General features: G+C 31.5%; 1 pseudogene; it reads right to left on the bottom strand.

The window, feature by feature from the left end:
• Positions 1 to 4,879, bottom strand: part of LOC114077627 — an 11,609-nt pseudogene extending 6,730 nt beyond the window's left edge.
• Between the last annotated feature and the right edge of the window lie 18,014 nt (positions 4,880 to 22,893).

Raw genomic sequence — 22,893 nt, 5'->3', positions numbered from 1 at the left:
GTGGGTGGGTGGGTAAGGGTTGGAGTGGGTGGAAGAGAAATGACCTTTGTAGATTTTTTTAAATTTTTTTTGTGTAAAAAATTCCATGTGTCTATTGACTACTTATTCATTCTACTAAAATTTTGTTATTTAAAAATATTTTTAATATACATACCACATGTTTTTATTTAATTTGTCACTTTGACACGTCATCGGCGAGTGTGTTACACACACCTTGTATATTTAGTTGATTGTTAAAGAAGTGTTAAAATGACACAATGTAGAATGACATGAGGTGTCTAAAATGAACAAAATTTAGTTAAGATGTCTAAGTGAAAATTGGCGTAAATTTTAGGGGACCATCGATGGGTTAGGCCTATAATTAAAATGAAAAAAATGGGGAATACCCATATACTAGAACTGAGATATCTGAAAACTGATGAGTTTAATATAAAGAAGATATTAACTCAATATTAAGCTGAAACTAACTATGACTATAAATAGCCTCTAACTAACTAGAAATGTTGGGACAGGTCCCAACTAAGTCTAGCAAAACTAAAACTAAAGGACTAAAATACTGAATAGAAACTCATTACTATTGTCCTCGGAGAATGAAGACTGACCACTGATTCTTCTAAACTAAAAGTCCGAAATCGATCTAAGCGTGATCAGGATGCTGAGAACTTGAACTTCCATCATGAGAAGATGTACCGCATGTATGCGTTAGTACTTGAAAGGTACTGAGCATGTAGGATAGAGTAGAGTTGAAATAATACATAATTGAACAAGCCCAAAAGGAAATATAATATTCTAAGCATCATATACTGAATATTGAGCTAACTGGATGCAATGACCAAATTTATAACATGCTTATATTGAATACTGACCAAACTGTAAATATGGTCAATATAATAGAGTCTAACTGAACTGTGGAAATACTAATAACCGATAATAAAACCACATGAGCTAAATATGGAGTTTGATGTATATGCGCCATTGAAAGGACCAAATATAACCGGCTAGAGGTATAAAGTCATGCTGGCGTGACCAATAAACTGATGCCCATATAGGGGACTTACAACCTATTTGGCTAGTAGTTCTTGGACTATTTTATGTACGATAAACCCTAGTCCAAATCGGTATTATGCTACTCCCACTAAATTATGTAATTAAAACATTACGATTGAATTTCCGTAAGTTACTAAATAGCTCAAACTGAACATGCAAACTAAGGATGCAACAATTAAACTAATATTGATACATTAATAAATGAGGCATGTATAACTGAAAAATTGGAATATCTAAATTATCATGTGTAACTCAAGAACTAAATAAATACATAACTACGGTTTTGCAATTCAGGCAATAAACTTAATAACAACATGGTAATCTGATTTGGATCATTATATCAGCTAAGAACCCAAAAATTCTAATATTCAAGAAAAACTAGGTCTAGTCATAGTAAGAGAATCAAGAAACTGACCAAAAACTAGCGACCTAATGGGTGAAGGGAACCCACTAGTGAAATCCCACATACCTGGTGATGAATTCCACGGAGAAATATTTTGATTTCAAGGCTGGAATTAATGGAAACGTGTTGCATTCATGAACTAAGATTCTTGACCCTTTTTCTCCTCTATTGTTTCTAATTTTCTATGTTTTGATTAATGATTTGACTTATCTAAGTTCTAGTTATGTTTCTAGGATGAAACTGAATAAAATTCATGATTTAGGGTCTAATGACATATGTTAAGGGTCCAATGAAAGAGGAAAAGATCAAAAGACCCCTGAATTAACTATTTTCGGAGTCATTGACGGAGTTGATTGACGAACCGTAAGTTAATTGACGGTCCATGCTGGTCGACCATCATTCGCGACTGAGGACTAATAGTTTGCCCCATCGACGGATTCGACTGATGGACCAAAGTTGATTGACAGCCCGTACTGGTCGACCGTCGTTCTCGCGACTGAGGAATGAAGTTGACTGGCCCATTGACGGAGTCGACTGACGAACCATAAGTCGACTGACGGTTCGTAGTTGGCTGTGTTGCTAGCACCTGTAACTTTTAAAAATCTGCATTTTTGGTCTGTTTTGGAAACAGTGTGTTACTAAAGTTGTCATGATCATTCGGTATCAGAGTTGCGTTTAAAAGAGAGAAAGGGACGCCACACATCTATTGCGATGACTGATTACAAGCCATTGGTGGAGTTAATAAACTAAACAATCAGAATTACAAAACAGGATGACATGTATGACTTCCTACATGGAAGGTCAAGATCTTTGGGAGGTAATTAATGGAAGTGAAGTCAAACTAGGGGAAGAAGAACCAAATGGCACATTGAGAAAATGGAAGATCAAAGGAGAAAAAATATTATTTGCCCTCAAGACCACCATCAAGAAGACGTGTTGGAACATATACGAGATGCTGGAACACCAAAGGAAGCCTGGGACACGTTGACTGCACTCTTTTCAAAGAAGAACGACACACGACTACAACTTTAATAAAGTAAGTTAGTATCGATAGCTCAAAATGATATGAGAATTTCACAATACTTTCATAAAGTGAAGTTGATATGCCGTGAAATTTCAGAAGTGCAACCAACAACTACAATCGGGGAAACCAGGATGAAAAGAATAATCATTCATGGTTTGAGACCTGAGTGCAGAAACTTTGTTACCGAAGTACAAGGATGGCAAATTCAACCATCACTTGTTAAGTTTGAGAATATGTGTGTCGGGCAAGAATCCATGGCTAAGCAAATGGGAGGAGTTTCATAAAAAAGTGAGGAGGAAACACTATATACCCACAAAAGCAGGGGGAAATCCTAGTAGTACAGTGTAGCTGTGACGAAAAGAAGTGATGATAAGGAAAAAAATCATCAAGGAGAGGGGAATTATCATCCAATGAGAGCCTCAAAGAACTATTGGGTCAAAAACAAGAGGTCTGAAGGAAAGTGTCATCACTACAGAAAGATGGTACATAAAGCCAAGGTTTGCTGGTTCAATAAAAAGGCTGTTGAGAGCAACACTACAGCCACTCCTATTCAAAAGGAAAAGAGTGAAGATGATTGGGATGTTGAAGCATTTTTTTCTGTAGAACAAGAGGAGTCAACTCTTACAGTAACAACCTCTAAAAAATTGATTATGACAATGACTGGATTATTGACTTAGGGTGATCAAACAATATGAATGGAGACAACAAGAAGTTGCAAAATGATCCTTTTTCGTATTTATGTACTACTAGTTTTTCAACAAATGTTTTGCACGTGATTATGACTTCATAAAATTTATGCAAAGATTTGAATAATAAGTTCTGCACAAAATAATATTGCAGATTCTTTTGTGAAGTTTAATGCGGACGATCATATATATCGCTTATTCTGATGAACCTATGAAGATGGTCGATGAAGCATTTTATTAATTAACTACAATAATGTATATACTTATTCCATTTTGATGAGGTTCAATCATGTAATTAGTTGTATCTCACAAATATTACCTTATAGATGATACTTTTTTCGTATTTTTCTTTTCATCTAACCAGATGTGTTGTGCATGTGTATTCCACTTGATCTATTTAGATGTCATATGAAATAAACATAATGTCGATTCAGTTCATCAGACTGGTTCATGACATTGATCATGATATTCTCAAAACTGAGCAATCAAAGGAAATCACATCACATTTTTATCATAGAAAAATAAAAGATCATTCTAAAAATTTCATTAACTTTTCTCCGGTAGAATAGCTGGACAATTCACCGGTTAGAGAAAACATTAACAGTGCAATATCAGAAATTTGACTTCTTAACAATGCTATCCTTGTGCTTTAAGTATAATTGTTTACGCAATTCTGGATTCTCAATTTTCTTCATTACAACCTTATTGCGACCCATGAAAGTAAATGATGCAAATTACTAGAATTGAAAGTTAGATACAATGTTGTTCTTCAATGAACTTAGAAATATACATATCAACTGAAAGAAATTATACAAGCCCTATTTATCTCTTGTCCAAGAACTGTATAGGCAATATGATATAATTTTATTGTATAAAAAATTTATATTTTGATATCTCAAGACAAGTACAAGGTGTATGGGAAAATCACATTCAACAGAACTAAAATAATACTCCCTCTCTACCAATATGTTGCACTTTTCGTTCTTCGGAGTCAAAAAGTTTAAGTTTGTTCGGAAATTCACACATGAAATCTTCAAAAAAAAATATTGAAATCAATATATTTATAAACTACTAGTTTTCCGACATGAGATTATCAATTCATAAGATTTATTCGAAGATTTGAATAATAAGTTTTCACAAAATAATATTGCAGATTCTTTTGTGAATGTTTAATATGGATCATCATATATATCTGTTATTCGGACGAACCTACAAAGATGGTCAATGAAAATTTTAGTTAGTTAAATGCAACAATGTATATAGTTTTTTCAATTTGATGAGGTTCAATGATGTAATTAGTCATATCTTACTAATATTACCTTACAGATGATATTTGTTTCATATTTTTTTTTGTCATCTAACTAGATGTGTTGTGCGCGTGTATTTCACTTAATTTATTTTGATGTCATATGAAATAAACATACTGTCGATTCATTTCATCAGCTGGTTCATGGCATTGATCATGATATCCTCAAAACTGAGCAATCAAAAGAAATAACATCACATTTTGTATCATAGAAAAATAAAAGATCATTTAGAAATTTCATTAACCTTTCTCTGCTAGAATAGATGGTCAATTCACCAGTTGGAGAAAACATTAACACTGCAATATCTGTATCACATAAAAACCCCAACTCACTCATTTGACTTCTTAACAATGCTATCCTTGAACATTAAGTAGAACTGTTTACGTGATTCTGGATCCTCAATTTTCTTCATTACAACCTTATTGCGACCCACGAAATTAAATGATGCAAATTACTAGAATTGGAGGTTAGATGCAATGTTGTTCTTCAATGAACTGAGAAATATACTTATCAACTGAAAGAAATTAGACAAGTCCTATTCATCACTTTTACTAGAATTTTGTAGGCAATATGATATAATTTTACTTCATAGAAGAATTTATATTTTGATATCTCAAGATAAGTACACGGTGTATGGGAAAATTATATTTAACATAACTAAAATAATACTCCCTCTCTACCAATATGTTGCACTTTTCGTTCTTCAGAAGTCAAAATGTTTATGTTTGATTGGGAATTTAAACATGAAATCTTTAAAAAAAATTATTTAAATTTATTTATTTATAAACTACTAGTTTTTTGTCAAGTGTTTTGCACGTGATTATCAGTTCATAAAATTTATGCGAAGAGTTGAATAATAAGTGCTGAACAAAATAATATTGCAGATTCTTTTGTGAAGGTTTAATTCATATCATCATATATATTTCTTATTCGGATGAACCTATGAAGATGGTCAATGAAAAATTAGTTAAATCCAATAATTTATATACTTATTTCAATTTTAATGACGTTCAATCATGTAATTAGTCATATTTCACTAATATTACCTTACAGATGATATTTGTTGCATATTGTTCTTGTCATCTAACAAGATGTGTTGTGCGCGTGTATTCCACTTAATATATTTAGATGTAATATGAAATAAATATACCTTTGATTCAATTCATCAGGCTGGTTCATGACATTGATCATGATATCCTCAAAACTGAGCAATCAAAAGAAATAACATCACATTTTGTATCATAGAAAAATAAAAGATCATTCTAGAAATTTCATTAACCTTTCTCCGCTAGAATAGCTGGTCAGTTCACCCGTTGGAGAAAACATGAACATTGAAGTACTTGTATCACATAAAAACCCCAACTCACTCAGACTTCTTAACAATGCTATCCCTGCACTTTAAGTAGAATTGTTTACATGATTTTGAATCCTCAATTTTCTTCATTACAACCTTATTGACACCCATGAAACTAAATGATGCAAATTACTGGAATTGGAAGTTAGATGCAATGTTGTTCTTCAATGAATTGGAGAAATATACAGATCAAGCGATAGAAAAAGGAAAAATATAGCTCAAAGAATTTAATGCAGTCATAAGTTAAAGCAGTTAATATGATATGATCTAACAGACAATCAAATGATTTTTATAGAAGAAAATGACTTTCAGTGCTAATCTTTAGTCAAAATTAGTGTTTTTCTACATATTTACACAATTTATGAACAAAAAATTGTGGGCGGTAACTTGTTGAGTGGACAATACTAGTAACTCCTAAGTTCCTTGTTTCATATAATGATTTTAGACAAGTCCTATTTATTACTTTTCCTAAAATTATAAAGGTCATATGATATAATTTTAGTGTATAGAATAATTTATATTCCCACATATCAAGATAAGAACAAGGTGTATGGGAAAATCACATTTAAGAAAGCTAAAATAATACTCTCTGTACCAATTTATATGACACTTCATTTTTTGAGAGTCAAACAATTTAAGTTTAATTTGAAATGTGCACAAGAAATCTTCAAATTTTTTAAATGAAATGTATATATTCATAAACTATTAGTTTTTCGACACGTATGTTGCACGTGATTATCAATTCAGAAAATTTAAGTGAAGATGTGAATAATAAGCGTTGCACAAATAATATTGTAGATTCTTTTGTGAATGTTCAATGTGGATCATCATATATAACTCTTATTCATACAAACCTTTGAAGATAGTCAATGAAAATCATATTAGTTAAATGCAATAATGTATATTTTTATTTCAACTTAATGAGGTTTAATCGTGTAATTAGTCGTATCTCACCGATATTAACTTATAGACAATATTTGTGCATATTTCTGTAGTCCTCTAACCAGATATGTCGTGCATGTATATTCCACTTAATCGATTTAGACAACAACTAGATTTTATTTTTTAGAACTATTTATACATATTAATTTTTATGTGCGTGTGCGTTTGCATTACTAAAAATATATATCTCATAAAACTATCTATTAAATAAATAATAAAAGTTAAATTAATATAGACTTTAACTGGCATTACTAAAAGTCATATGAACTTTTCTTCGTCGAAAATATTGACATATTAAAAAACTCTAAATTAGTTAAACAAAAGGGCAATGTTTACATAGTAAAATAACTATTTTGAAGTAAATTCCTGACAATCTAAATCATATATGTAACACTGATAAATAAGGTCATTATTTTGTCTTGAGCATCAAAAAACCAATCGTGATAATTCTCTTACTCTTAAGAAGTTCAATAATTTTGGGAAATATATTCAGAAATATATATTTACATGATTAGAGAAATTGGTGACAAAAACAAATGACGTTATGTTACATTATAAATTGAACTAGTACAAACTTAACTGGCGTTATTACATGTCATATCTATGAACATTTTTATTCATAGAAAATATCAAAATATTAAGAAATAATAAATCAGTAAAACAAAAGAGCAATGTTTATCTAGTAATAAATATTTTAAAACAAACTTCCTGACAATCCAAATCACATAAGTAGCATTGATAAATAAAGTCATTATATTGTCTTGGACATAAAAAACTCTTGAGTAGTTAAATAATTTTGGCAAAAGATATTAGAAGCATATATGTACATGAAAAGAGAAGTTGTCAATAAAAACAAATGAATTTAGACTACAATAAAAATTAAACTAATACACATTTCAACTAGCGTTATACCAAGTCATATAAAATATTTCTTCGTCGAAAATACTTAAATATTAAGAAATAGTAAATCAATAAAGCAGAAGGATAATATTTATATAGTTATAACTATTTTGAAGAAAACATCATGTCAATCTAAATCAGATAAGTAACATTGAGAACTAGAGTTATTCTTTTGTATAGACAATCAAAAAAATAAATCGTGACAACTTATAACTTTTGAGAGATTTAATAATTGTTTAAAAATATATTCTGAAGCACATATCTACATCACAAGAGAACTTGTTAACAAAAAAGAATGATTAAAACTACATCATGTTAATTTCATATATTGAAACATTACACACTAATGTATATAATATGCAAAACAAAATTATTATATCAAAATAATAATTTTTCCTAAGTACTCGAGGTTAAAGAATATACTCTCTTAGTATATAACAATTTACTCCATCAGAATAGTTGTACCTCATATTCCGGTAAATTTCAAGCTCACTCAACGACAATAAATCACACAGTTTTTTATAAAAAGCAAGAAGCGGAAGAGTAGAAGATTAAAACAAATTGTGGTCGAAAAACGAGAGAAAACCCTTCTGTTTATAGTCAACAAAGGTGTAAAATCTCAAAATTTGAAATAACGAGCAAGAAGCTAGAAAGTGGAAATAGTCTTTTTTGAAAAAAAAATATAATCAAGAAATTTATTTAAGTGTGTAATGGTCAACTTCAAACGATCATAACTTCTATCTCAGGATGAGTGATGTGTTTTTCTAGATATGGTGTGAAATCTCCAGGAATGATCTTATCAACTCCGCTGAGTTTGTGAGAATCCAAGTTCGTATGACTGAGATACGCCTTTGGAAGTTCGGTTGTTAGATTAAGGAAAGTCCGATCTGGATTATGGAATGGTACTTCAGTATTATCCTTGCCCTATTTTTTTAATCAATTTTTAGGAGTTTAATATGGGTCAAATCAGATTTTTGTCAGTATAGAAAATTGGAAATCTACTCTAGGGCTTGGAGAAAGGAGAAAAGAGGAGAAAGAATAAGAAAGGGAAAGATTTGTTTAAGATCGTTCAATCTAGTTGTGAATTTCGCCAAGTATTCAGTCCTACAAGGTACGTGAGGATTTCATAACGTTGGGCTCGTTCACCCACATGCAAAATATTTTATATTAACGCGGATTCTCCTAAAAGAGTTTGAAAGTTAATGTTCTTGATATTTATTCTTGATTTTAATGTCGTTCGGGCTGATATTAAGGAGTTTATGAGATCGTTATGTCGAATTATAGAGTTTTTTAGAGTTAGGTTCTCAAGTACAATTACTGGGTATCTTTTATTGAAAAAGAATTTGGCAAAAAGAATCGAGTTTGGGCGTATTAGAGCTGTAAAATGAAAAAGTAATTTCGTCGGGCAAATCTTGGCAGTGTCTCCGCGTCGCCGACCTGCTCTCCAGATTTGGGGAAAATGTTTTTGCATTGAAGAGTGGTCACAGACTGTTCTTCCTTAAAAATTATTTCCGAACCAAAAATATAAATGCTTCTCTGCGTCGTGGACCCACCCTCATATATTGATATTTTTTTCTCATGTTTAGCTATCTAAAATCATTCTTAAATATCATGAGATCTTTTCAATCACAAATAATAATCCTTGAATCCATGAATTCAAATCAAGGAGAGTTAAGAATCAAATTTAGAAGTTAAGAAGCTACTCAAGAGATGTTTATAAAGTTTTCAAAAGTCTTTACAAAAGTTTTTACTTTGTTTAAAGACTTAATTTCCAAGTTAAGAAAAGAGTAAAAAGTTGAAGTTCATTTCTTTAAAGAAGTATATGAGAACAAAGTATTCTCAAGAATATAAAACTGTTTTTTCTTTTGAGAAACAAAGGGAACATTAATTCCAAGAGAGCTTTTAAGCTAAGTATTGAGTAATTATCTCAAACCAAAGAAAGAGTTTTATTTTTATAAACACATGAGGTAAGTATATTTTAGGAGTAGCATTGAGCACCAATATGGTGATGCAAGTTCATGTTAACTCAAGTCTCCATAAATCATGTAGCTATCGTGGGTAGTAAAGGATCATAATTTTATGACTCCTTAAGATGATTTTAGCATAAGCTAGTGGATCCACTAAGTTAAGTATTTCTATATGACGGAAAAGTATAGAACAATTCTGACAGTGTGGGAAAGACGTTATATGACTACTTAGGCTTATAATGGTTGTTGTGGGTTAGAGAATCTCCCATTGAAATTATATTACTTTCTAATATGAGTAAAGTTGAGTTTGTTATTGCATTTTCTTTAACGAAATAAGTTGTTTTCAACTGTTTTATAAGCTTTATATATATGGCATGTGTTTTATCTCTTCATATTTTAGTTAGGTTATTCAGAAGTTGAGAAGAGATGTAAGTGTTTCTTTCGATTCTTTTCGAGCCTATATCATGTTTATCATTCCAACTCGCATACTCATACATTCAATGTACTGATTCCAGTTGGCATGAATAATCTTATGATGCAGATGCAGGTAACCAGGATCAGAACATATAACAACGTTAATCCATTGAGCACTCGAGAGTCAGTGTGCGAGCCTCAATGCATCCCGGAGGACTACTTTCTACATTGCTTGTAGTATTTTCATTGTTAGTATAGTCGGGAGTCTTGTCCCGACATCTCTCATTTTAGAGACTTCATAGACATTTAGTAGTTCAATTGTCTTTACACTATCATCTCAGATATTGTTTAAAGATTTCTGATTCCATTTTAGCTAAGTTTTATACCTACTTAAAGTTAAGCTTTTTAGTGTGTTTTTAAGTTAAGTCTTCCACTAAGTACCTAAGCCAGACCAAAGGATTCACTTGGGGCTTGTAATGGTTCACGAGTGCGAGTACCGCTAAGGGTCTAGGCTCGGGGCTTAACAGACTTGATATCAGAGCACATAGTTCAAGATACGAGAGTTCCTTACCCTTAAGCAGGAGTCATTAAGTGTTCATGAGTATAAGTTGAAGTTCACCAAACTTTCCCGCTAAGCTACAACAATTGTTGCAGATATGAGGAGTAGAATGAGTTTCTTTGTTGGTGGCTTGTCTCGTCTACCAAGCAAAGAGAGAAGGGAAGTCATGTTTATTGGAGACATGGATATATCGAGGTTAATGGTATATATACAACAGGTTGATGAAGAGAAGCTAAGGGATAGAGAGGAGTTCACAAATAAGAGATTTAAGACAGGGAACGAGTCCTGATAGTAGAAGAGTAATGCCAACCAGTCACCTTCCAACAGAAACATAAGGCACGTACTCCATCATCTACTAGTAAACCTATTCTACGAACAAATGTGAGTACAGTTGCTGGAGTTTCAAAGCTAAACCTGCTTATTCTCAAGGTAGCATGGCGTAACAGGGTAGTAAGCCTCTTGTCTGTGCTAAGTGAGGTAGGAACCACTCAGGTACTTGTCGTGAAGGCTCCACTTGTTGTTTCAAGTGTGTCTATAATGGTCATTTCATGCGGTAGTGACTAAAGAACAAGATGGATAACGGTAATGGGGGCAATAGAGCCGAATCTTCTTCAGTTGCTCCACCAGACAGAGTGGCACCTAGAGGGTCTACTTCTGGTACTTTAGGAGTATCAAATTTATTATATAATATTGGTCAATATCAATAAGGAACAAGAGGATTTGACAGATGTTGTCACGGGAAAGATCCAAGTGGTTGACTTTACTATGTATGCTTCTAGACCTAGGAATGAGTACCTTTTGTAACTCCATATGTTGCTATGAATTTTGCTGTTATTCCTGAGCAAATTAGCGAACCATTTAGTGTTACTACACCTCTTGGTGAATGTATTATAATAGAAAAAGTCTATCATGATTGTCCCCTTTCTGTCAATCACAAGAGTACCATAACTGATTTAATTGAGTAAGACATGGTAGATTTTGATGTCATTTTTGGTATAAACTGGCTTCATGCTTGTTACGCCTGAGTTGATTGTAGGACTCGAGTTGCCAAATTCCAATTCCAAATGAGCAAGCCTTAGAGTGGAAAAGAAGTTCAGCAGTACCTAAAGGTCGTTTCATTTCATTCCTTAAGGCAAGAAAGTTAGTTTTCAAGGGTTGTGTCTATAACTTAGTTCGAGTTAATGACTCAAGTGTTGAAATACCTTCCATTCAGTCAGTTTCCATGGTAAAAGAGTTTCCAGAAGTCTTTTCATATGATCTACCAGAAGTCCACCCCTAGAGAAAGATAGACTTCGGTATAGATATTCTTCCATATACTTGTCGTATATCTATTCAGCCACATGGAATGATACCAAGAGAGTTGAAAGAGCTGAATAAACAGTTGAGAGATCTCCTAGATAAATGTTTTATTTGACCAAGTGACTACTTAGGGGTGCTCCGGTCGAGAAATAAAGATGGTTCCCTTATCATATGTATAGATTATCGTCTGTTGAAAAAGGTTATCATCAAGAATAAGTATCCTCTTCCGTGAATTGATAATCTTTTTGATCAACTTCAGGGTGTGTTCTATTTTTGAAAAATAGACCTTAGATCTGGCTACCTCGGTTTAGAGAAAGGAGAAAACTGGAGAAAGAAGAAGAAATGGCAAGATTCGTTAAGATCATTCAATCTAGTTGTGAATTTTATCGAGGATTCAATCATACAAGGTATGTAAGGCCTTCATAACTTTGGGTTCGTTCACCCACATGCAAAATATGTTTATTTCAGCGTGGATTCTTCTAAAAGAGTTTTAAAGTTGATGTTTTTAATATTTATTCTTGATTTTAATGTCGTTCGGGCTGATATTGAGGAGTTTATGAGATTGTTACATCGAATTATAGAGTCTTTTTGATCTGGTTCTTAAGTAAAATTGTGGGATATCTATATCTAAAAAGAATTTGGGGAAAAGAGCCGAATTTAGGCTATAAAACGAAAGAGAAATTTTGTTGAGAAAATCTGGGCAGTGCCTCCGCGTCGCATACCTGCTTCCTAAATTCGGGAAAAATGGTTCTGCGTCATAGATCATTCACAAACTGTTCTGCCTCAGAAGTTGTTTTCAAAGAAAAATTATAAATGTTTCTACGGGTTGCAGACCCACCCATATATATTGATTTACTAATTTTCTAATCCTTTTTTAAGTTTAGCTATCTAAAATCATTCCTAAATATCATTAGATCTTTCAATCACAAATCGTAATCATTGAATCCATAAATTCAATTCAAGAAGAGGTAAGAGTGAAATTTAGAAGTTAAAAAGCAAGTCAAGCGAAGTCTATATAGCTTTGAAAAGTCGTTCACAAACGTTTTTACTTTGTTTTAAGACTTAAGTTCAATGTTAAGCAAACAGTAAAGATTTGAAGTTTATTTCTTCAAAGAAGTATGTGGGAACTAAGTATTCCCAACAAGTTTTAAATGTTTTTACATTTGAGAAAGAAAGGGAACATTGCTTCCAAGAGAGCTCTTAAGCTAAGTTTTGAATAATTATCTAAAAAAGTGTTTTTTTAACAAACACATGAGCTAAGTATATTTTGGGAGTAGTATTGAGCACTTATATGCGATACTAGTTGATATTAACTTAAGTCTCCATAAACCATGAAGCCATCGTGGTCAGTAAAAGATCATACTTATTAGATAATTCCTTAAGATGCTTAGGCATAAGCTACAGGATCCACTAAGTTAAGTAGTTATATATGACGGCAAAGTATATGAAAGTTATTATAGTGTGGGAAAGACGTTCCATCACCACTAAGGCTTGTAGTGGTTGTTGCGGTTAGAGAATCTCCCACAGAAATCATATTACTTTCTTAATACGAATAAAGTTGAGTTTTTTATTCCATTTTCATTAACAAACTAAGTTTTTTTCAATTGTTTTATAAGCTTTATATATATGGTAAGTGTTTCTTTAGATTCTTTTAGAGCCTATATCTTGCTTAGCATTCCAACTCGCATAACCATACATTGTACTGATGCCAGTTGTCCTGCATCTTCTTATGATGCAGATGCAGGTTACCAGTATAAGTACGCAGTGCAATGTTAAACCAATGAGCACTCCAGAGTTAGCTAGTGAGCATCCTTGCATTTCGGAGGACTTCGTTTTACATTGATTTGAGTATTATGACTGTTATGATGATCGGGGTTGTGTCCTCACCTCCCTCATCATTTAAGAGGATTCACAGACAGTTAGTAGTTGAGTTGTCTTTACATTATCATTTCCGATGTTGTAAAAAGACTTCAGTTGCCATTTTGGCTAAGTTTTATACCTACTTAAAGTTATGTTTTTGAGATTTTCCTAATAAGTTAAGTCTTCTGCTGAGTAAGTAAGAGAGGTCAAGGGTTCGCTTGGGCCTAATAATGATTCTCGAGTGCCAATCCCGCTTAGAGTGTAGGTTTAGGGCGTGAAAAACTTGGTATCATAGTATAGATTCAAGAGTCTTAGGGATTCTATGAAGCCAAGAATTCTACAAAGTCGTGTCTGTAGAGTTCACTGCGGTATGAAGCGCACCACATCTACAATTAGGAGCCTACAACACTGAGGGAAATTTCTCACTCTTTCACACTCATTTAGTGCGTTAGAGTTTAATATCTTAAAAGTATCCTTCTAATTCATGCTTGCTTGTGTTTTCAAATAATCATGGCTCCACAACGAGCAGTCAGAGTTCGTCCATCTAGGATAAATGTGTAAGAGCAAGGGGTGCCTAATTAACTTGAAGTGCATCCTAAAAGAGAAGTTGTCAATGCTGAGTTTCCTAAGGCTATCCAAATGTTGAGCCAAGTTGAGTTCAATCAAGTTGGAAAACGAAGAGAAGTTAGGCATAAAGTGAATGATAGTTTAAGATCCGAGAGTTCTTATGGATGAATCCCCCAAGATTCATGGGTTCGAGAACTACTGCGGATGCAGAGACCTTTATCGAGGAGCTGAAGAAGGTCTTTGAGGTTTTGCATGTTGTTAATATTGAGCGGGTTAAGCTAGATGCATATCAACTGAAGATTGTTGCTAGTATTTGGTTTAATCCGTGGAAAGAGGATAGAGATGAAGATGCACCACATGAGTGTTAGGATTTTTTTGAGGAGGCTTTCTTCTGGTGTTTCTTTCCATGAACTGAAAAAGGCCAAGGTACGAGAGTTCCTTACCCTTAAGCAGGAGTCACTAAGTGTTAATGAGTGTGTATTTAAGTTCACCCAACTAACCCTCTATACTCCAGAGTTGGTTGCGGATATGAGGAGTAGAATGAGTTTTTTTGTTGTTGGGTTGTCTCGTCTATCAAGCAAAGAGGGAAGGGGAGCCATAGTTTTTGGGGACATGGATATATTGAGGTTGATGGTATTTGTACAGCAGGTTGAGGAAGAGAAGCTAAGGGATGAAGAAGAGTTCAAGAATAAGAGAGCTAAGTTAGGGAACGAGTTTGGACATAAAAGAGTAATGTAAACCGTTCATCCTTCAAACAAAAATATAAGGGACCTGCTCCATCATCTGCTAGTTCACCTGCACCTAAGAACAAAGGTGAGTACAATAGCCAAAGTTTCAAAGCTAAACCTACTTATTCTCAAGGTAGCATGGCGCAAGAGGGTAGCAAGCATTTTGCATGTGCTAAGTGTGATACAACTACTTGGGTACTTGTCGTGAGGACTCCACTGGTTGTTTCAAGTGTGGCCAGATTCTCATGATGACACAATGTTCAGTAACCAGGTAAAGGCATAAGGACTTTTTAATGGTTTTTAAGTTTTATACATGGTATATCAAATAGTGTATCTATGAGATAACACATTTAGAAACAACCTATGTGAGTGTGAAATGTAAGCCGCTTCAAAGAGATTCCGATAAGGCCAGTTCTCTAAGCACTTACTAACCGAGATATGTTCATAGCTGAAACAAACAAAACAATGAGAACTAAGAACAGTTCAAGGGTTGATTGTGTGATTTATGTGGTCTAGGTATACACCAAAGCTCAGTGGTTCAAAGATATCAAATCTGCATATTGACAGAGTATATCCGATATATGTTCACTACGGAAAGTTTAAAGGAAAACCTACTTATCCATATGTGATATATTAACCCTTACTTACAAGATACACAAGTTTTTCATGCATGTGCAATAGGTATTTCCCATTCATGTGGGGGATTGTTGTGTTTTATCAAAACGTGAATGAGAAAAAAAAGAGAAAATTGAAAAGTGGGGGAACTAATTGTTGTCCTTATATTAGGATACACTTCCTTTACTTCTTAAAAATTTAAGAAGAAGGTGCCCCCTCGCGCCGTCGTCGTTGCTCGCTCGGCCTCGCCTCAGCTTCCGCTTCCGCTTCGGCTTCAAATTCAGCTTCAGATTCAGATTTGGATTTGGCAAATAATGTGATTAATTGATAAATTTTTTGACACAATTTATTTAATCAATCTTGTTAATCAATTTCTTTTCTCTTCTAAATTAATTCAGAATGTTAGTTAAATAACAGAATTAATTTTGGCACAATAGAATTTATTTGAAATTCGCGTGCAAGGGTAATAACGATCTGAAGGGATTTGTTTCCTCCGAAAAGTTGTTATTTTTTTCAAAAGACACAACTTTCTGGAAAAAATAGGTCTGAACAGACACGTTTCTTGCTAAAAATAGCTATAAAAGGAGGTTTTCTTCGTTTTTCACTAACTAAATTTTTTTCTCTCTCTGCATACATTTTCTCTCATAAACAAAATTGTCGATGACTAAGTCTGTGTGTGCTGTTTTTACTGTTCTTATGTTTACTGAAGTTATTGAAGTTTGAGATACCGCTACTTCTTTAACAGGTTAATCCATTTTATCTTGGGAGAAATTAATCTGCAACCTCGGATATAGTGAGGGGATTAAATTTCTTAAGGAAACACAGTGTCTCTGTGGACTCGAATTAAAAATTTTCTGTCTATTTCATTTTATTTCTGTTTTTGTATTGTTTGACTAATCTTAATACAGGTGGTAACTTAATAAAGGTGATTACAGTGAGTACATTTAATAAACAAGTAGTTAAATGATTAAAAAAAATAGTAACGTCAAAGTTGGTAAATTTTTAAGATTATAAGATGAATAAGTAAAGAAAATTTAGATGTCATTTTCCCTGCTTGTCAATCACCCTTATTTCTGAACACCAATTGTCTCACTTTGGTGCCATTCTTTTTTCTAGTTTTCTTACTTTCTTCAAACAAGTTGAAATCAAAGAGTTTATTACACACAAAGGAAGTTAATAAAGAGATAGGGTCCAAATAAATTGTTGCCGAGACTTTTTATATTTCATAATTTAGAAGCTGCAAAAAAATATTTTCGAAGTGATTATCTTCTTGGAGAAGGAGGCTTTGTTAGAGTTTACAAAGGGTTATCGAGTCCATATAGGTTGATTCTTATCAACTCTTTCTACTTTTCGCGAATAATGGAATGTAACAAAGAAATTAATAGTTTGGTTTGCCTCTAATTTACCTGATTCTGTTGCACTCACTATTCTCTAAATAATGTCGTTTTCCAAATTTTTATTAGGTCTGGTGAAAGGAAGCTTCTTTGGGTCTTTTGTTACAAAAAAAAACTCAAATTCAAAAAATTCCAAGAGTTAGTACAAACAAAACTAGCTTTCTTTACAAAGTTTACTACATTTTAGTATATTTATTCTTAATTATGTATAATCTTATTGTAACTTGTAAAATTATTAATCCTTAAAACCCAAAACTTGCATATGAAAACCTAAACACGTGAATGTTAGCAATCATATTCTCTAAGTACACTAGGTTACAAACATAGTAAAAAAGATTAGTAAATGCGAAATCATGATCATGATGTGTTATTTAGTTATAATGTATTAAAAAGTTAAACATAACAATTAAGTTAACTTCATCTGCAATTTTTGGTATGTTTTCAAGAGACCGAATGCTAATGCTCCCCCCACCCTGCATACCGTATATTAAGTAGTTTTTTTAATTCGTCCACTCAGAATTATGATCGAACAGTATTTGAAGAAGGTACTAAAAGAAATTTTTTTCTCTACAAAAATTTCACCCCCTGAGAATAAAGGATATTCTCACGTTGATAGTTTGAAAATAATTTTAAGAAATTAGTGCTCTGTGATGACAAGAAATATCAGTTCAGTAGTTTATTGTTCATCAATTTACACTTGTATTTTCTTCCTACAATTTTCATCACATACATACTTCATATTATTATTTATATCATTTTTAAAATATTAATATTAATTAGTATGACATACACGTAAAACACATGTATTCAAGAACTAATATTATTAAAAGTTGAAAACCTCAAAGTGAAAAATTGAACATTTAAATGCCCTTACATTAATATTTATGATATTTTTTTGTCTTTTTTTTCTTCTCTTATTTTGACTTTTAAAACGTTTGCTGATATTCATTTCTCGATTAATTATTTTTATAAGAAAACAAAGTCTTATAGTTTTCTAACCCTTTCATTTGTTAGGAGTTTTTTTTTTTAACTTCTTCTGTATTATATATTTTTCCCTATACTAAATGAAGAAGTGATTCAATTCCATTTAGTAGAGAGAAAAATAGTTCAACCACTTTTTTTCTTTTACAATTTGCACCAAACTTCATTTTTTTACATTATAACAGTTAGAGATATTGTAATAACAAATTTATCACAGAGAAGCTAATCAAGTAGCGGATAAACTTGCTTCTCTAATTCATGAAATTCAGAATGAAATCATTTTTCATGACTTCCGAGAGATACCAAAACAAGTGTATAAGGTCTACATCATATGAATAAATAATGTACATACCCAAATTTTCGAATTAGGAGTAAAAAGTATGTTGATGTGGTTTAATTGTTGGTTAGTCCTCTGTTTCTGATATCAAGAAATTGAAAGGAGGGAGAACTCGATTAATAATCCTTTCGTATACTTTATGCATTTACATTTTGAGATAACTATAACTAAACTAGAAGATAATTTTTGTAAAAGATTGGGAATGTCCAATCTTGAAACTTGTCAAGAGGATAGGCATTTCATACATCTAGTAACATGGTTTTGTTATTAATTATTAATATGCGTGGTAGAAGTCATGCCTAATCTCTATCCTGAAGCTAGATTTAATTTTTTTTTAAAAAGGTTTTTACTCTTTTTTGAGTTCAATATATTTAAGTGTTTACTATGTAGTCTCTAGTATATTTTAGTGCTTACTATGTAGTCTCTAATATATTACCAAAAAAATTTGTGTCTCTAATATTACACTGCCAGAAAATGTATTAGGGTGTGAGCTATAACTTTGAAAAGATAAAACTCACATCTATGTAGTTAGGTTTTCTATATTCAATTATACTCGTATTGATCACAAAGCATGATTATTCGATGGAAAAATTCTCCATTATTTAGCATTTTCATCCCCACAAATTCTATGTATTTATGCTTTTTGAAATGAACTTATAATTGTTGGGGTATATACTATTAACCATGTGTTAAGAAATAATATTTATTAGAGAATAAATATTTGCTCAATTTCAATAGATCATATATTCGTTTATGGTGTCTATTTACTTATATAGTAGATGATTTAGTGTGTAGAGTTTTATCTTATACACATAGGATTAAATCATCGGCTCTTAGAAGTATAAAGTTTTGGTTCACAATCTAGGATGGAAATCTGACATGTCATCGTGTACGATTGTAACACAAGATTATATGTAATTTATCTTGATTATAGGAACGGTATGATTCCAACTTCTTGTGCTAGTACATTTTGTATGTATTGAACGGGACCGAGTAGAGATAATTGTTTTAGACTGACTACAAAAACATATTCTTTAAACTATTAAATTTACTTATATTCTTAATCCTGATATAATTATTATGCTCTGTGTATATTAATTATCGTTTTGATTTATTAAAAGGTGAGATTCTGAGATGAGTCAATATGCTTGGTAAGTTGAATGATAATAATATATATTGGTGAAATAATAAGTTAGTTGATGGAATCCATGTCTCGTTATGGAGATTGATTGATATGTCTTATTGAAAAACTTATAAGTTCTCATCGTATCAAATCTTGCTAATGGATTTATAAATTTGACACATGAAATGAGTTAAGTAGTGCTCCAAAGAAAATGAATCATTAAGTTAAATTGGTCAGTAATTTAATTTATTGATTAGTATCTGAAATCTTAACATGGGGAAATACATAAGTATGTAATGGGGAATTACGAAATAGAGAAGTGCAATTACGAATTTTTAGTGGAATGATTTGTAATTTATTATAGTAAGAACAGTTCAAATTAATTATTTGGAAATATTTCCATAATAAGAAGCCTCGATAATTAATTTAGTGGTCCCTATAGTGTCCATATTTAACTAGAACTCAGAATCCTAATTCTAAAGGGAAAAGGGGAGAGATGTTAGTTTTCTTATAAAAAGAAAACTAATGTAAATTTTCAAGGATAAGAAAACAAACGTGTAAGTTTGCTATGTAAGAAAAAAAGTGAATTTTATTGTCCTATTTGGATTGAGAAGAAATCTCTATAATTAGAGATTCTTCTAACTCTAGATAGATGATTAGTTTTCTATTCGATACTTGTCCACCCAAGTATTGAGAGAGTTCAGATGTGACTTGAGATCACTGTAGAAGATCATAGATACCTTGTAGATTTAATTGAAGATTCTATCTTGGGAATTCGTATGAAGGTATCTGTTCATGCTTCAACAAGTATATGTGTTCTAGCATGATTATGTGATCTAGCATAAAAGGCATTGGTTATTTATTATTCATGTAAGTAGTTAAGATCAAAATATTCTTCTGCTGTGCATATAATTTTTCAACAATTGACATCAAAAGTCATGCTTGCATCTAAAAAATAACTAATATGAAATATGTATTTGTAAATATATATGAATAGTGAGAAACGAACATAGTCATTCTAATGTCGTCTGCGACAGCTAGATTGTTAGCGAATATAGGTTCGTGAAAAGTGGAAATAACAACTCTTTATTTTGTTAATGCTTTGGTTTTATTGTTCAAATATAAGTCGTCAGAAAACTAAAACTCTAGCCAATTAATTCCCACAAAGAATTTGTTTTATTATTATTATTTAATTTCTATTTATGTAGTAATTATTTACTTAATAATAGAATCACTTTGCCATTAAATTAATGGCGGCTGTGGGTAGAAACCATTTTCTTTTGAATTTTTTTAAAAAGATGTATGGTAGTTCACAGGAGTAACTTGATTTCTATTTTAGTGGAAAGAGTTTATGTGCAGTTGGATTGTTTTTGAATAATAATAACAACAAATAAAAATTAAAAAAAAATCAATTAGATGGGCATACATGACAAAAGTTGTGGGTTTTTCAATGTGTTCCCTTTTGTTATTTAGTCTCTTCAAATATATTTTTCCTTATTTTAATCATGAAATACAGGAAGTAACTTGTTATTTTATACTTTTTCATTGTCACACAAGGCAGTGACTAGTAGAACGAGTTACGTGTAATTCGATTGATTTTGAATAGAAAAGGAATTTAATTATTAATAGGCATTTTTTTCTTCTCATTTAAATATATACATGATTTCATAATTAATAAAGGCATGGTTACCCATTAAGTGGTTCGTTTATTTGAAATTATGAGTAGTTCTTAATATTCTATTTATATGAGATTACAATATATGTATTAAAAATTATGATTAATAAATAGAATTTAAGAAAATAATCTATTTATTTGAGTCGTTAGAATATTCTCAATGTATCATGCATAAATTGTTAAAGTGAAAACTAGTGGTGAATATTTATTTACTTAAATGAAGATTCACCATTAGATACTAGTAACACTTAATTAGTCCATGAGAAGAGGTATTAAAGATTTTCACCTGTCTAATAGGAAGAAAACGTAATATCTTGAATTCTCAAATGTATTAATTGAAGGAACAATTTTGATATAAGGAGGTGTTGTGTTTCTTAGCTAAAGGAAAGACACATAGTGTGCCTTATGCTCATGAGATAATTATTAAAAAAGAATGAACATTTAAACAAGATATTTTAATCTTTAATTAACTATGTCTGAAACGATTATTATTTCAAATTTTGTCATCGTAAAGCTTGTCATGAATATATGATATCTGGTTGACTTGAAATTTAATGGTTCCATCGAAAAGTTTTTTTGGTGAAATTTTTTAGGTGGTTTGTTGGATTACAATTCGATTTGAGTATGATAAGATCATTTTTTTTTATCAATTGTGTTTACGTTAAATTTGGAATATGATTGTACATGGTTATATGACATGAATTGATATGTGATAAGAATGTAGGTCATATTGTTTTAATTCCTAAAGATGTCTAAATCACGTGAATTTGAATTTTGTCATAGATTTGGAAATAAACATTTTTATAGACTCCATTTGACCTGAAATTTGGTAAGTTCATTGATAACGGCCTAGTAAGAAGTACTCATTGCTATGTTGTTATAATTTTTTGAGGTTGTTAAAATGATTTTAAAGTTGTTCTTTGGAATTAAAATATGATTTAGTATGAATGACATCCTTTATATTGGTTTTATTTATGTTATATGTGGTACATGATTACACATGATGAGTTAACAAAAATTGATAAATGATAAGGATATGGATCTATTCATTTTTCCTTAAATCGTTTGAATCTGAATTTGATCAAGAGATTTATATATAAATATTATTTTCGAACTCCAATTGATCAAAAATTCGGAAGGCTTATCAAAAACAATCAAATTTAAAATACTCATTTTTATGCAGTGATTTGGTAGTTTGAGTTCGTTCAGATGAATTTTTTAGATAATTTTTGTATCTTGAAAAATTAATTTTACCAGAAAAATTACTCGACTATAATATAGTGGTGATAGAGTTTGTTCTCTATGGTGTTGATGACTAAATTTTTGTGAAGTATTAAGTTCCTGTGTTGGCTTAGACCTTCCTCCATAACGGATGAAATTAATACAAGTCAATAGAATTTAATATCTAGTTTTGATTATATGTATTGACTCTCATAAACTGAGTAATATTTAATTGAATCAATGGATCTAGGGATAATGATATTCACTTAACTTAAATAAACATATACTCTCCATCTGAGTTGACTTTTCATTAAAATTTGTTGAAGTGAATATCTGATACCATATATGTATGTTGCATGAGTAGTCATTTTTTCATCAAAATTCATTGTTCAAGACGCTTTGATAACTAAGAGGTGTGTTTTGAATTTTAATATTCAATATATACAAAAACATGCTTTTCTTTTGAAATTTTAGAATTTCGTTCTTTATT

Source organism: Solanum pennellii, chromosome 6, assembly GCF_001406875.1.
Source record: "Solanum pennellii chromosome 6, SPENNV200".
NCBI classification, from domain to species: Eukaryota; Viridiplantae; Streptophyta; class Magnoliopsida; order Solanales; family Solanaceae; genus Solanum; species Solanum pennellii.
The sequence above is the reverse complement of the archived record's forward strand: the minus strand, read 5'-3'. Positions and strand labels throughout refer to the sequence as shown.